At 45.8% G+C, this 17,595-nt stretch overlaps 1 protein-coding gene across 1 annotated transcript in view; it reads right to left on the reverse strand.

Annotated features, from left to right (window-relative positions):
- The window catches only part of KIAA1328 (KIAA1328 ortholog), a 249,927-nt gene that overhangs the window by 122,169 nt on the left and 110,163 nt on the right, over positions 1-17,595 (reverse strand). The gene's annotated exons all lie outside the window — the stretch shown is intronic.

Here is a 17,595-nt window from a genome sequence, read left to right on the forward strand (position 1 = left end):
CTCCGAAATTGTGTCCTTACGGTGACACAAAGCTGATTGGCCGCTGGGCTCGCCATGGCCCCGCCCCCCCACACGGATTGGCCTCTCGCCCCGGCTCTCTGCAGGCCCCGCCCCCCTCACGCAATGCACACTCGCTCTGGCCTAACTGACACGGGGCTCCGATTCCCAGGTGAGTACACACACACATCAGATCACACTCACTCTCACACACACCTCACACATCACAACATGCTGGGATATCGCTTGCTTCTACACCGGCTCTGTCAGGATCCCGGCAGCGCCACACATAACCTTGCGATGCTGGGATCTTAACGGAGGCCGTGAAAGCTGGTAACCATTATACACATCGGGTAACTACGGTCCCTTAGTTACCCGATGTGTATCATAGTTACCAGTGTTCACCGGCTCACACTCACACACACCTCACACATACATCACATCGCATCCACACATCAAGGTCCTGCAGCTACGGAACATACATAACATAACAGCACACACACATAACAGCACACACAAATCAGATCACACTCACACACACCTCACACATCACATCGCATCCAAATACTCACAACATCCTGGGATATCGCTTGCTTCTCGGCGGCGATATTGTGCTGTGAGCTTCCAGGACCTGACGGAGGATCACATGGCCAGAAGCATGTGATATCCCCGGATGTTGTGAGTATCAGCGCGTATGTGCAATATCGTCAGTGTCTGTGTGTGTGAGTGGATGCGATCGGGTGTGTGTGAGTGGATGCGATCGGGTGTGTGTGAGTGGATGCGATCGGGTGTGTGTGAGTGGATGCGATCGGGTGTGTGTGAGTGGATGCGATCGGTTGTGTGTGTGAGTGGATGCGATCGGTTGTGTGTGTGAGTGGATGCGATCGGTTGTGTGTGTGAGTGGATGCGATCGGTTGTGTGTGTGAGTGGATGCGATCGGTTGTGTGGGTGAGTGCATGCGATCGGTTGTGTGGGTGAGTGGATGCGATCGGTTGTGTGGGTGAGTGGATGCGATCGGTTGTGTGGGTGAGTGGATGCGATCGGTTGTGTGGGTGAGTGTCGGCAGAGGAGCACGGCGTGCTGGAGGAGGCTGGGAGCAGAGAGGCTGATCTTGGGGAAGGCTGGGAGGGGGAGGCTGATGCTGAGGGAGGCTGGAAGGAGAGAGGCTGAGCAAACGTGCTCCATCCGCCATACTGCGCACTCCCCATCGTGCTGCATCCCCCATGCTGCGCACTCCCAAACGTGCTCCATCTGCCATGCTGCGCACTCCCCATCGTGCTCTATCCGCCATGCTGCACACTCCCAAACGTGCTCCATCCGCCATGCTGCGCACTCCCAAACGTGCTCCATCCGCCATACTGCGCACTCCCCATTGTGCTCTATCCGCCATGCTGCACACTCCCAAACGTGCTCCATCCCCCATGCTGCGCACTCCCAAACGTGCTCCATCCGCCATGCTGCGCACTCCCCATCGTGCTCTATCCGCCATGCTGCACACTCCCAAAAGTGCTCCATCCGCCATGCTGCGCACTCCCAAACGTGCTCCATCCGCCATGCTGCGCACCCCCCATCATGCTCCATCCGCCATGCTGCGCACTCCCAAACGTGCTCCATCCGCCATGCTGCGCACTCCCAAACGTGCTCCATCCGCCATGCTGCGCACTCCCAAACGTGGTCCATCCGCCATGCTGCGCACTCCCAAACGTGGTCCATCCGCCATGCTGCGCACTCCCAAACGTGGTCCATCCGCCATGCTGCGCACTCCCAAACGTGCTCCATCCGCCATACTGCGCACTCCCAAACGTGCTCCATCCGCCATACTGCGCACTCCCAAACGTGCTCCATCCGCCATACTGCGCACTCCCCATCGTGCACCATCCGGCATGCTGCGCACTCCCAAGCGGATGGAGCATGATGGGGGGTGCGCAGCATGGCGGATGGAGCACGTTTGGGAGTGCGCAGCATGGCGGATGGAGCACGTTTGGGAGTGCGCAGCATGACGGATGGAGCACGTTTGGGAGTGCGCAGCATGACGGATGGAGCACGTTTGGGAGTGCGCAGCATGACGGATGGTGCACGATGGGGAGTGCGCAGTATGGCGGATGGAGCACGTTTGGGAGTGCGCAGTATGGCGGATGGAGCACGTTTGGGAGTGCGCAGCATGGCGGATGGAGCACGTTTGGGAGTGCGCAGCATGGCGGATGGACCACGTTTGGGAGTGCGCAGCATGGCGGATGGAGCACGTTTGGGAGTGCGCAGCATGGGGGATGCAGCACGATGGGGGGTGCGCAGCATGGGGGATGGAGCACGATGGGAGGTGCACACCTCCCCCCAACACACACACACACGCGCACTGCACAACACACACACACTAGGAATCACAAACAACGCCCTACACAGACACCCACACACACAGACAACGCTGCACACACAAATATACGCACATGCTGCACAACACACACATTGCTCAAAACATACCTCCCCCCAAAACACACCACACACACACAAACCGCACAACACACACACACACACACACACACAACGCTACAGACACACAGCGCTCCACAAACAACGCAACACACATACAACACCGCTCTCACCCCCCGCGACAATCAGAACATGTACAGCGCCCTACACAAACACTTGGTAACTACACACAACAACATCTATATATATATATATATATATATATATATATATATATATATATATATATATATATATATATAACAAAAATCATACATGAACTACACAATATGTAAATTCTAGAATACCCGATGCGTAGAATCGGGCCACCTTCTAGTGTAGGGATATTAGGCAAATGAAGAATTATTGTTCTCTGCCGATAGCAACAAAGCGGTTGCTGCCACAGCCGGCAGCCATGACTCATGGCAATGACTAGGGACGTGAGAAGTGAAAGCCAGAAACTGGCACAACCCTTCATTAAGACAACACAGAGCCCCGTGGCTGCTGACTTAGCACAGATGTAGCTGCTGACAGCGCAGACCACCGCCCGGTGCTGCATTTACTGCACAAAACTGCTAGAACTTCATGTCAGATGACGTTTAGATGGCTGAACTCTCCACAAAGTCTACAGACTGCAGGGAAAAGTTGTAATTAATAGTTGCTGATCCTTTGGGACAATTACTTTTTATTCACTTATTTCTGTCGCCTTCAGTGCCGTGCTCTGCATCCTCCTTCCCCGATGTGAGACTCTCTGCTCACATGCCAATCTGGTTACAATGATATGATTTATAAATTTATAATATAACAATACGCACCTCTGAAGTCACATGATACAGCTTTATAAGCCAGCTCAGGTGGCACCATGGTGCCTGAGTATTCAGGTACTTTGGCTTTCTTGCTGCTAACACAATTTAGCCATTGTGCCTCCTGCCATACACAGCTTCTCTACTTCTGTTGGGATCTGTTACAAACCCAGCTATGTTCTTCTAATGTCCACATAGTTGACGCTAGTGTTGCAAAACGGCCATCCTGCATTCTCTGCACTGACATACCACAGCCAAGGAGCCATTGAATACATTCAGGCCAGCTGTTCCACACCTCAGGTGCTAACCAGCCTATCCACTTCTACTGTTCCACCTACAAGGTATCATCCATCCGCACACAAGTCTGCTGTTCCTCGTTCCAAAGTGTCACCCCGCCATTCCAGCTCAGCTGTAAAAATGCTCAACGACTCCGGTCTGTGTTACTGAATCTGACTAACGGCTCAAAGAAACCACCTGACCAGATGAGCCATAAGACTCAAAAAGGGCACAACAGAGAGTTTGGGAAAAGGGGTCCCCAGGGCAGAGACAAGGTCAGAAAGAAAGAAAGAAAAAAAAAAAGCAGCTAATTTAGGTGCCCTTTATCTGTAATTCCAGGAAAGAGATTATTTAATTAACCAAGACACAAGCCTGTTTCTCAGTCTGTTTCACTTAGCGACGCTCCAGCGATCCCACCAGCGATCTGACCTGGCAGGGATCGCTGGAGCATCGCTACATGATCGCTGGTGAGCTGTCAATCAGGCAGATCTCCACAGCGATCAGAGATTAGCCACCAGAGACCCATGTAACGACGCTGTGCTTGGTAACCATAGTACACATAGGGTTACTAAGCAAAGCGCTTTGCTTATAGTTACCCGATGTGTACCTTGGCTACGTGTGCAGGGAGCCGGCTTCTAGAAGCTGCGGATGCTGGTAACCAAGGTAAATATCGGGTAACCAACCAAAGACTTTGCTTGGTTACCCGATATGTACCTTGGTTACCAGGGTCCACAGAAGCCGTCTCCCTGCTCCCTGCACATTCAGGTTGTTGCTCTATCGCTGTCACATGTTCATAGCGGGAGAGCAACGACCAAAAAATGGTCCAGGACATTCAGCAACGACCGGCGACCTCACAGCAGGGGCCAGGTTGTTGCTGGATGTCACACACAGCGACATCGCTAGCTAGGATTTTTTTTGCAGTATGCTTAAAATATAAGCCCTATTCTAAAAACAAGCCCTAGTTGCAGTTCCACAAGGAGGCGTCCAAGCAACTACAAAAAGTTAGAGAATACAGCAAGACTCCCCTCCCCCCCCCCCCCGAAAAGAAAGAAAGAAAAAAAAAAAAAAAAAAAAAAAAAAAAAAAAAAAAAGGTGCACTGATACTGCGTCCCCTCACCAGGAGGAGCCACGGCTGTAGAACGCAGACTTGTATGTGAGAGCCCATTCACTTGCCAACTTTGTTTGGGGTCTGGTAAGCGCAATTCTTTTAGGGGGATGTCTGCTTTCTTTTGGGGATAAACTTATCAATACATAGAGAATAAACATATTTAGGCTATGTGCGCACGCTGCGGATTTACCGCAGAAAATGTGTCTAACATTGCTGCAGTGATTCCCTAGCAAAACCTATGGGTTTTAAAAAAAAAAATGCTGTGTGCACACTATTTTTTTATACCCGCGGATTTACCCGCGGATTTTCCACTGCGGAATTAATGTGCATGTCACTTCTTTTCCGCAGGTACCTGCGTTTTTTGCCATAGATAAATGGTAAAAATCCGCAGGGACCAACCTGCGGCAAATCCGCACCAAAACGCGGTAAAACCGCATGTGGATTTCGTTGCGTTTTTGGGATGTTATTTTTACCGCAGGTGCAGGATTCTTTCAGAGGGTCCGGTTTTTCCTTAAGAAAAAGTCACTTTCTAGTGCGCACATGGCCTTAAGCAGGTAATTTAAACCTTTGTAAGTATGGTCTGTACCCACCACTATAAAACGGGTTCTGCACCATGAGAAAAGCAGATCAGATAAGAAAATGTGCATCTGACCCAGTAATAGGAGGAACACAAAAAGTTGATGTTCCAGAATGTGATGACTGATTATATTTGAATAAATTATTTTTTTTTGTTCGAGAATAAATGTGGATTGTTATTCATGGTAAAATACAAAAAAGCCCCTGAAAATAAGCCCTAGTGTGTCTTTCAGAGCAAAAAATTATTATAAGACCCTGACTTATTTTTGGGGAAACACGAAATACCACCATCCTGAGGGTTATGGAAGCAGAGGCGGCTGCCCGTCTATTCAGGGGCAGAAGGGGGGGTGGGGGTGGGGCGTAAAATACAGTGAAGGGTTAGCTATGGGCATATTTAGGATTGCTTATGCCTGTACACAGCAGTTAAGGGCCATTCTTAAACATTTACACAAACAAAAAAAATAATAAGAAGAAGAAACAAGTGCCAGACTCTAGGACAGAAGGAGAGCAGCGGCAGAGACCTCATCGAGCATCGTCACCCTAGCTCTGGGGGGAAGTAACACTGCAGTTTTCCAAATGTTCAGGTACACTCAACCTCCATACATGAGGTATTTAAACCATACAGCAAAAACCCCTCGGAGGAACGCATCTGCTCCTGTTTACAGCTTTTAACCAATTTTCTACTAATAGGTCACGAGCGCAGTAAATTATTAAAATGGAAAGTTGCTCAGTTGGTGTCTTCTGTAGTCAGTGGTGATTGGGAGACAGACTGACAAAATAAGAGGAAAAAAAACAAAAAAAAAAAAAACAGCCAAATTCGGCTTCTCTCGCTCTTCTGTGTTCGGCTTTATGAAGATGTCACTTTTTTTTAAAAAAAAAAAAAATATTTAAAATTCAAATTGTCTGGGGAGCGGATTCATGTAAAATGTATTCCAGGAGACTGATATTTCGCCGGCTGCTGCCATCAGCGCTGATTGCTCTTATGTGTAAGCTTTATTCAACTTTGCAAAGGTTTTACAATACAGAGGATGACATTTCGGGGCCCGGGCTCGAGTGCGTCATTAAAATGAGATTGAAGTAGGAACATTTACACTTTCCTTGGAGATGCTTGGATAGGGAGGATGCAGACAATGGAGGAGGAACGACGGGACCCGCTGCTCGGTGAATGAAGCCTCCGCCTAATTCTTAGTTTGTATCTCGTAAGCTTATAAATTGTTTTTTGGGGGGGTTTTTTGTTAATTTTTTGGTCAGCTGGTAGACCATTGGGAGTTTATTACGGGTCCATTTTCATCTGTATGTATTCAGATCTGTAGGTGTACAACAGAAGACATTGCTTCCATTCATCCACAAGAGCACAGACCTTGAAAAAGTGAAGTACCATATTTTTCGGACCATAAGGCGCACTTTTTTTTCCCCCCAAATGTTGGGGAAAAGTGGGGTGTGCGTCTTATGGTCAATGTAGGGCTGCGTGGAATGAGGGTGCTGCGGTGGAGCGGGTCATCGGGGGCACGAGAAGGCTGTAGCAGCGCCTGCCGTGACCACATGGACCCGCACATTTAATATGCACGCCCCTCCTCCCGCCCATCATCTCTCAGCGCTGACAGGTGGGCGGGATGATGGGCGAGGGATAAACAGCCGGCCCGCATATTCACCCCTGGCAACTACAGCCTGGAGTGATCATGTGCGGCTGTATTCACTGCTCCCCGTGCCTCATTATCAGCGCGGGGTGCAGTGAATCAGTATACTCACCTGTCACCGTTCCCCTGCAGTACCGCGATCTCCTCCTGGCTGGCGCTGATTGGAGCCGTCCCCGTTCCCCTGCAGTACCGCGATGTCCTCCTGTCTGTGCGGCGGCCGCTGAATGGAGACTAATGATGCGCACAGCGATGACGTCATCCTGGAGGACATCACGACAACGGCAGCCAGGAGGAGATCACGGTGCTGCAGGGGAACGGGGGACGGCTCCACTCAGCGGCGCTGCCGCTGACACAGACGGGAGGAGGAGCGATGCTACAGGGAGTGAGGTGAGGTAAGGAGAGTATGAACGTTTATTTTTTTTTATGTGCCACAGGATGCGGGCCGTATACCAGCAGGATGGGGGTATATGATTAGCAAGGATGGGGGTATATTATGAGCAAGATGGATGGGGGTATATTATGAGCAAGATGGATGGGGGTATATGAGCAGGATGGGTGGGGGTATATACTGTATATACAAGGCAGGAGGATCATTACAAGGATGGGGTATCTTAGTAGAGAATTTGGGGACATTGCCCCCATAACAGTGTCAGCAGCAGATCCTCGCCCCATAACAGTGTGTCATGACTCCATTTTTTGCTTAAAGTTATATTTTGCTATTTTCCTGCTGTACAACCAGGGTGTGTCTTATGGTCCGAAAAATACGGTACTAGGCAAATTAAAGGGAACCTGTCACCTAGAATATGCGTTCTGACCTATCAGCAGACGCATGTGTGCCCCAATTACACCTCCCTACCCATCCCTGTGTTATAAAATTGTATAATATGAAGTAATAAAAAACGTTTTATTACCTTCATATTTCGTATGTAAATAGCAGGGAATGTGGTCAAAGGGACGGCGCCTTGCCCTATGGACGTCTGCATATTTCCCTGTGGGCGTGATACCATGGAGCTACGTCATCCCCATCGCTCATTCTATCCTGCGAGCATTGCGGCAGACTTCTCTTCCGAGTTCTCCTTGTCAGTTTCAGACGCGCACTGCGCATGCGCAGTGGGCGTCTAAAGCCGGGGACTGAACACCCGGAAACGAAGCCTGCCGCAATGCTCGCAGGATAGAATGAGCGATGGGGACGTAGCTCCATGGTATCACGCCCACAGGCGCGTGATACCACGGAAATATGCAGGCGTCCATAGGGCAAGGTGCCGCCCCTGTGACCACATTCCCTGCTATTTACATACGAAATATGAAGGTAATAAAACGTTTATTTCTTTCATATTGTACAATTTTACAACACAAAGATGGGTAGGGAGGTGTAATTAGGGCACATATGCGTCTGCTGATAGGTCAGAACGCATATTATAGGTGACAGGTTCCCTTTAAGCAGTGGACTTTTTACAGTGTGTGAAATCGCTTTCACAATGCGGCTGTTGTAATGTGCAGTGGAGTTTCCCGCACCCAAATTCGCAGTGTGTACCTTCCCGCTATCTTCTATTGAGATGCCAAGATTGTTCCCACCACCCAAATGTCACACCGCTGCCCATCCAGACATCCACACCATACATTTACGGCATGGTAGGCAGTGTGTTCCCGGAAAACAGAGTACATGTACAGCACAATCATTTTCCATCTCACAGGAAGAGTTGGCTTTATCAGCAATTGGTGTCAGTTTAGATTGCAGCTGACTCCCTGTGGAGATCGTTCCTAGCACTGATCAGACGTTTAACCCTTAAAGGGAACCGGTCACCACTTGGGCTCTTGTATACAGCATTCTAACATGCTGTAAATAAGACCCCTGGCCGCTGTAGAACATAAGTACTTTATAATAATCACCTAGGAGGTCGCTCCGGTGCCCAACAGTCGGATGAGTGTCACCGTTCTCCGGGACCTGTGCCTCCTCTTTCGGCCATCTTTGTCTTCCTTATTCTGAAGCTGCGGTGCATGACGCGTCTACGTCATACACATGCGCCGGCATTGAGTTCCTGCGCAGGCGCACCTTGATCTGCCCTGTTAAGGGCAGATCAAAGCATTATGATGTGGATGCGCATGACCTCAATGCCGGCGCATGTGTATGACGTAGACGTGTCATGCAGTGTGACTTTAGAATAAGGAAGACCAAGATGGTCGAAAGAGGAGGCGCCGGTCCTGGAGAACGGAGACACCTATCTGACCAGTCTGCACCGGAGCAACCTCCTAGGTGAGTATTATAAAGTGTTTTTATGTTATACAGCGGCCAGGGGTCTTATATACAGCATGTTAGAATGCTGTAAACAAGAGCCCAGTGGTGGTGGCCGCAGCTTAAAGGCCGAAAATGTGGTGACAGGTTCCCTTTAAGATGCCTTGGTCAATATCAACAGCAGCATCTAGATGGCTGAGGCAGTGGATCACTGTAGCCCCATTGGCTCTCTGAAACAACAACTGGTAGGTGCCAGTGAATGACTTAGGGACCCAGGGCCAAATAATGGTCTTGGTGTCAGCCTGGTACTGTGGACCTGCTATAAGGAAGGTCTTGCACGGCTTTTGTAAGTGTATAACTGACTGGCGTAATGAACAGAAATGCAGATGTATTACAGGGTAATAAACCATCAGACAAGTGAAAGTTAGGCCATGTGCACACCATGCGTTTTTGGTGCAGTTTTGTCACAAATCTGCATGTCAATCTTTATGTGTGATTTCTAAAAAAGGGATCACTGTGTGGTGTTGTCGGCTGTTCTGGCATTTTGGGGTGAGGATAGGGGGGCTCAACAAGTGGCACCTGCAATAAATTTCAGACAAATTTGCACTCCAAAGGCCAAAATTGATTTACAAATTGTGAGGTCCATTTATTTTTTCCTATTAACCCTTCTGAAAATGAACATTTGAGGGCCAAAGTGTCATTTTAAATGAATAAAAGTAATTTTTAATTTTGCATCTTAATTTTTTGTGAAGCATTTTTGGGTCCAAGAAGATCAATACACTTCTCGAAGAATTCCTTGGGGAATGTCATTTCTAAAATGGGGTCACTTGTGGGGCGTTTCTGCCGTTTTACCACCCTTTGGGATTTGCAAATGTGAAATAGCGTCAGCAATTTATTCCAGCAAAAATTGATCTCAAAAAGCCAAATAGCGCTCCTTTCCTTCGCGGCATTGCTGAGCGCTCAGTGATATGCAGCCCCATGTGGAGCATTGGCATTCTCAGCAGAAATAGCATTACAAATTGGTAAGGTTCATTTTTTTTCTGCTACTTGGTGAAAAGGAAAAAAAAAAAATTAGGGGTCAAATATTTTTGTGGACAAATTTAATATTTTATGTTTAAGTCCCTATGTTGTAAACCTTTGAGAAACACCTGTGCGTTAAGAAAGATGACCTGATGAATTCCTTGAGGGGCAATGTTCCCAAAATGCTCTTACTTATGGTATGCACAATCTATTCCAAAAGTCAGATCTCGTGCCTTTCCTTCTGTGCCAAAACAGTAGATTCCAACCACACATGGGGGTATTGGTGCAGTCACTAGAAAAATCGCATAACACATTTTTGGGTGCATTTTCTCACAGTAGAGTATGTAAAAATGTCTTAAAAAAAAACAAAACCCACAAAGCCAAGTCAACATTTTAGTTGACAATTTAATTCATTTTTTTTTCTCCACTTTGCATTAATTCCTGTGAAGCACCTGAAGGGTTCACATTCCTGACAACAGTTGAGGAGTGCAGATTTGAAAATGCTCTTACTTTTGAGAAGTTTTCTGACACATGGACCCTAAAAGTCATTTCAATTCTGAAGGTGTCTAAAAATAGGTTTTGTAAAGTTTGGTTATAAAAAAAAAAAAAAAAAAAATATATTATACCGTATTTTTCGGACTATAAGACGCACTTTTTTCCCCCAAATGTTGGAAGGAAAGTGGGGGGGTGCGTCTTATAGTCTGAATGTAGGGCTGCGGGGAATGAGGGTCAGCGGCGGCATGCGCATGCTGTAGCAGCGCCTGCTGTGACCATGTGGGCCCGCTCGTTTCATATGCATCCTCCCGCCCATCATCTCTCAGCGCTGAAGCCGGCACTGACAGGTGGGCAGGGGGGTGCGCGCATACTAAATAGCTGGCCCGCGTGATCAGCCCTGGCAACTACAGCCTTGAGTGATCATGTGCGTCTGTATTCACTGCCCCCCCGCGCATCATCATCAGTGCAGGGGGCAGTGAATAAGTACAGTATACTCACCGTTCCCCTGCATCGCGATGTCCTCTTGTTTTCTGGCAAGCTTATCTGTGTAGAGAGCGGTGAGCACAGGGATGACGTCATCCCTGAGTGCAGCGCTAGTCTCCACACACAGCCGCGGCCGGCAGACAGGAGGACATCGCAATGCTGCAGGGGAACGGCTTCACACAGGTCAGCGGCGCTGCTGCTGACACAGACCGGAGGACGAGCGATGCTACAGGGAGTGAGGAAAGGCGAGTATAAATGTTTATTTTTTTCTGTGCCATAGGCTACAGGTCATATGGCAGGATGGGCGTATATTATGAGCAGGATGGGGTTATATAGCAGGATGAGGGACATAAATACAAGGATGGGGCTCATATACAAGGCAGGAGGATCATTACCAGGATGGGGTACCTTAGTAGGGAATTTGGGGACATTACCCCCATAACAGTGTCAGCAGTCGATCTCGCGCCATAACAGTGTGTTATGACCACATTTTTTGCTTAAAATTTTATTTTCCTCCTCTAAAACCAGGCTAAACTTAACCCTTCCAACATGGAAAACAGAACGAAAACGACATTTCAGAAAGGATGCTGACAAAAAGCATACATAGGGTAAGAAACAAATGTGTATACACTTTTTGTGGGGGGTTAGAGGTGTATTAAAACACACACACACACACACACACACACACACACACACACACACACACACATACATACATACATATATATTTATATATTACACATACATATATATATATATATATACATTCATTTACATTTATACACACACACACACACACACAGACACATTTTGTCTGATGCGGAATGATGTTCCTGGCTGTGATGCATGTGAGGCATTGCATAGATGATTCAAGCAACATTGTGGGAAGCACAGGGGCTGGGAACTTGGATTTCTAATAAATTGGTGAACAAGGGACAGTTTCTTGTTTTTATTTGTCTTTTTGTCTTTCAGGTTTCCATTTGTGGACTATGTCAGATTCATTGGACTGCATAGGGAATCCTTGGACTAGGTGAACCAGTGAGAGTGTGGGGGAAGTGTATTTTTGAAAAAGTATTTGTGTATGGTTTTTTGTGTTTACTTATTAATTACCGTAGTAATGAAGGTGTCTAATAGACACCTCTCCATTACTAATACCAGGGCATGAGGCCAGCTGACACTACAAAGCTGACATCAACCCAAACTACCATTACCCACATTGCCACCGCACCAAGGCAACCAGGAAGAGCCAAGGCAAAAGTGCCACAACTGATGTATCTAATGTGATGCACCACTTTTGGGGCGGCGGCAAACTGGTATTTTTAGGCTGAAAAGGGCCCAATAATCATGGACCTTCCCAGCCTGGTAATATCAGCCCCAACTGTCTGCTTTACCTCTGCTGGTTACCAAACATAGGGGGGAGACTCTGTCATTTTTTTCATTTATTTAATCATAAAAAGAAGTACAATAAGCTACAAAGGGTTCAATTTTATTATATTTCGGGGGGGGGTGTTGTGCAATTATGTCTGTCTCTATCTACATCAAATACTCAGCATGTGCCCATACCGATGCATAAAAGCAAAATAGACCACAATAACAAAGAAGCGACCAGGAGCCAAGTGTATTACTTGCATCTGATATTTTAACCCCTGATGGACAATTTCTAAGTGTCTATGAATAGGAGTGCTCCTACGAGTTCAGTTATTCTTCAGTTATACATTTTATTTGTATACATGTGTGTTTATGGGGCTGATGGGAAAAGAAGAACACTGTACTCCGCTGTCTGTCAGCGCACGTGTGTTCACAAAGCAGTAACAGGGGAGCTGAGGACCCCCGACCTAGTGATCATTGCGTCTCATCAATGGAGCAATCAGTGGTCAAATTTACATTGCGGGGAAAACACAAAAAGAAGATGTATTAGGATTGGACTTTTCGGTTTACACATGTTGGATGGTCACTAGTTTCATGCGACGGTCTGAAATAAAAAAAATCTCGAGTTCTTTTGATTTTAAGTAGCCAATTGAGTTCACAAATGCCTCACACTACTTTATATCTCAAGTTTCAGCTTTGCCGTTTAGACAGGGGGAAAGTCAGCAGAGCCACAACGCTATGTTAAGTGGGTGGGAAGGATAATGGCAACTCTTGTACTGCTGAAGACCAGCACAAGGCAGAATGGTAACAGTATACACCCAGATACAGATTTGTATTCACCTCCTGGGCCATTCATTTCTACTCTAATCTCGCTTACAATTTTCGCCATAAAGCACAGGGCAAGTTTCCAGCTCCTGAATACACACAACATCTCCAATACCATCAAGCATAGATCTGGAAAATGAAGGCATTGAAAACAGTATATTGGAGAAAGCAAGACTGGATCATCACTTACGGCACGTTCCCACGCTGCACATCTGCTGCGTTATATACTGCTGAGGGAATTACCCCGAAAAGGCACTGCCAAGGTCGGATCCACAAATGCAACATTTACAGCACCCCCAAAGATGTCCTGGCCGGAACTGTACAGACCGCAACGACCCGAGCGGCCGCAGGTCTCCAGACTAATGCAACAGTCTCCTATGTATATATATATGCACATGCATCTCAATAAATCAGATCACCACAAAGGTAATTTCAGTAATTCAATACTAAAAGGGAAACGCATATATTATATAGAGTCATTACACACAGAGGGATCTATTCCTATATATTATACAAAGTCATTACACACAGAGGGATCTATTCCTATATATTATATAGAGTCATTACACACAGAGGGATCTATTTCTATATATTATATAGTCATTACACAGAGGAATCTATTTCTATTATATAGAGTCATTGCACACAGAGGGATCTATTTCTATATATTATATAAAGTCATTACACACAGAGGGATCTATTTCTATTATATAGAGTCATTGCACACAGAGGGATCTATTTCTATATATTATGTAGAGTCATTACACACAGAGGGATCTCTTCCTATATATTATATAAAGTCATTACACACAGAGTGATCTATTTTAAGTATTTATTTCTGTTACTGTTGATGATTATGGCTTACAGCCAATGAAAACCCAAAAGTCATTATCTCAGAAAATTAGAATATTATACAAGACCAACTGAAAAATGATTTTAAGCTCAGAAATGTTGGCCCCTACTGAAAAGTCTGTACAGTAAATGCCTCAATACTTGGTCGGGGCTCCTTTTGCATTAATTGCTGCATCAATGCGGCGTGGCGTGGAGGCGATCAGCCTGTGGCACTGCTGAAGTGTTATGGAAGCCCAGGTTGCTTTGATAGCAGCCTTCAGCTCGTCTGCATTGTTGGGTCTGGTGTCTCTCAGATTCTCTATGGGGTTTAGGTCAGGAGAGTGTGCTGGCCAATCAAGCACAGTGATACTGTGGTTAGTAAACCAGGTATTGTGTGTGGTGTGTGGACAGGGGCCAAGTCCTGCTGGAAAATTAAATTGCCATCTCCATAAAGCTTGTCGGGAGAGGGAAGCATTACGTGCTCCAAAATTTCCTGGTAGACGGCTGCACTGACTTTGGTCTTGATAAAACACAGTGGAGCTATGCCAGCAGATGACATGGCTCCCCAAACCATCACTGATTGTGGAGACTTCACACTAGACCTCAGCAGCTTGGATTGTGGCCTCCACTCTTCCTCCAGAATCTGGGACCGCGATTTCCAAATGAAATGCAAAATTTACTTTCATCTGAAACCACCAACCTGGACCACTGAGGAACAGTCCAGTTCTTTTTTTCCTTGGCCCAGGTAAGACGCATCTGGTGTTGTCTATTGGTCATGAGCAGCTGACACAAGGAATGTGACACTTGTAGCCCATGTCCTGGATACGTCTGTGTGTGGTGGCTCTTGAAGCACTGACTCCAGCAGCGTCCACTCCTTGTGAATCTCCACCAAATTGCTGAATGGCCTTTCTTAACAATCCTATCAAGGCTGCGGTTATCCGGTTGCTTGTGCACCTTTTTCTACCACACTTTTTCCTTCCGCTGAACATTCTATAAATACGCTTGGATACAGCACTCTGAACAGCCAGCTTCTTTAGCAATGACCTTTTGTGGCTTACCCTCCTTGTGGAGTGTGTCACTGACTGCCTTCTGGACATCTGTCAAGTCAGCAGTCTTCCCCATGATTGTGTAGCCTACTGAACCAGACTAAGGAACCATTTTAAACGCTTTGCGGTGTTTTGTGGTAATTATTCTAATCTTCTGAGATAATGACTTTTGGGTTTTCATTGGCTGTAAGCCATAATCATCAACATTATAAACACGTGAAATAGACCCCTCTGTGTGTAATGTCTCTATAGAATATAGAGGAATAGATCCCTCTGGGTGTAATGTCTCTATATAATATACAGGAATAGACCCCTCTGTGTGTAATGACTCTATATAATATAGAGGAATAGAGCCCTCTGTGTGTAATGTCTCTATATAATATAGAGGAATAGAGCCCTCTGTGTGTAATGTCTCTATATAATATAGAGGAATAGATCCTTCTGTGTGTAATGTCTCTATATAATATAGAGGAATAGATCCCTCTGTGTAATGACGCTATATAATATATAGGAATAGATCCCTCTGTGTGTAATGTCTCTATGTAATATAGAGGAATAGATCCCTTTGTGTGTAATGTTTCTGTATAATATACAGGAATAGACCCCTCTGTGTGTAATGACTATATAATATAGAGGAATAGATCCCTCTGTGTGTAATGTCTCTATGTAATATAGAGGAATAGATCCCTTTGTGTGTAATGTTTCTGTATAATATACAGGAATAGACCCCTCTGTGTGTAATGACTATATAATATAGAGGAATAGATCCCTCTGTGTGTAATGTCTCTATGTAATATAGAGGAATAGATCCCTTTGTGTGTAATGTCTCTATATAATATATAGGAATAGATCCCTCTGTGTGTAATGACTATATAATATAGAGGAATAGATCCCTCTGTGTGTAATGTCTCTATATAATATAGAGGAATAGATCCCTCTGTGTAATGACGCTATATAATATATAGGAATAGATCCCTCTGTGTGTAATGTCTCTATGTAATATAGAGGAATAGATCCCTTTGTGTGTAATGTCTCTGTATAATATACAGGAATAGACCCCTCTGTGTGTAATGACTATATAATATAGAGGAATAGATCCCTCTGTGTGTAATGTCTCTATGTAATATAGAGAAATAGATCCCTTTGTGTGTAATGTCTCTATATAATATATAGGAATAGATCCCTCTGTGTGTAATGTCTCTATGTAATATAGAGGAATAGATCCCTTTGTGTGTAGTGTCTCTATATAATATATAGGAATAGATCCCTCTGTGTGTAATGACGCTATATAAAATATATGCGTTTCCCTTTTTGTATTGAATTACTAAATAAATTAAACTTTTTGATGATATTCTAATTTATTGAGATGCACGTGTGTACATACATAGGAGACTGTTGTGTTAGAGTCTGGAGACTTGCAGCCACTCAGGTTGTCGCCATCTGTACTCCAACCGAAAATCTCCATAGCGAGAAACCATCCTTCGCCGCCGGCACCTCTTCTGCATAGTAGGTCCAGCACGATGTTACACCACAACGTTGACGTCACACCGCGCCTAATCAGAAGGGGCACTGGACATGACGGCAGGTAGGGGGTTTGCAGTGCTGTGCTCTCAAGGCCAACAGACAACCAACATGGCTGCTGGATTAGGACATTGCAAATCATCTATTCTGCATCAAATGTCTAATTCACACATCGGTATGAAACACAAGAAAAAAACAGTATTGGTGTCATCTGTTATGGATCTGCGCGTCAGTTTTTACCATCAGTGGTGTTTTTTGGGGGGGGGGGGGACAAGGATCAAGAAAGACTGAAATTCCGAAGCTTCTCCTATACATTGCAATGTTAAACATGTAAAGCACACACACATGCGTCATCCGTGTGCGGCACGTGTTTTCACAGATCCATGGACTTGTGCTGCCAGTAAAAAACGGACATGTCTCCTTATGGTTTGCACAAAGACACGGACCTTGTAAGAACATGTACATGTGAACAGGGCTGTATGTTATAATGACTAGGGATGATTAAAATCTTCGATTATTCGGCTTCGCGAATATTTTCCGAATACATCGCCGCTATTCAACTATTCGTTGCGCAATGTAAGTCTATGGGAAGCCCGAATAGTACCGAATAGTTGTTATTTGGGTTTCCCATAGACTTACATTGCGCATTGAATATTCACGAATAGTCGCATAGCGGCGAGGTATTCGGAAAATATTCGTCGAATATTGAAAGTATTCGATCATCCCTAATAATGACATGTGTGGCATCTGAAAAAAACCAACAAAAAAAGGGAAAATACCATGGACATGTGAAGGAGCCATAGAGATAGCGGTATAGCTGCCCGCTCTCCGCACGGTGGTGAGGATTAATATTCTGTAAAATACCCATTTCCTGGAGGTTGTATTTATTTTTTTTCCGCTGAATAATGAT

The sequence above is a fragment of the Anomaloglossus baeobatrachus genome, chromosome 1 (genome assembly GCF_048569485.1).
Source record: "Anomaloglossus baeobatrachus isolate aAnoBae1 chromosome 1, aAnoBae1.hap1, whole genome shotgun sequence".
Classification (NCBI taxonomy): domain Eukaryota; kingdom Metazoa; phylum Chordata; class Amphibia; order Anura; family Aromobatidae; genus Anomaloglossus; species Anomaloglossus baeobatrachus.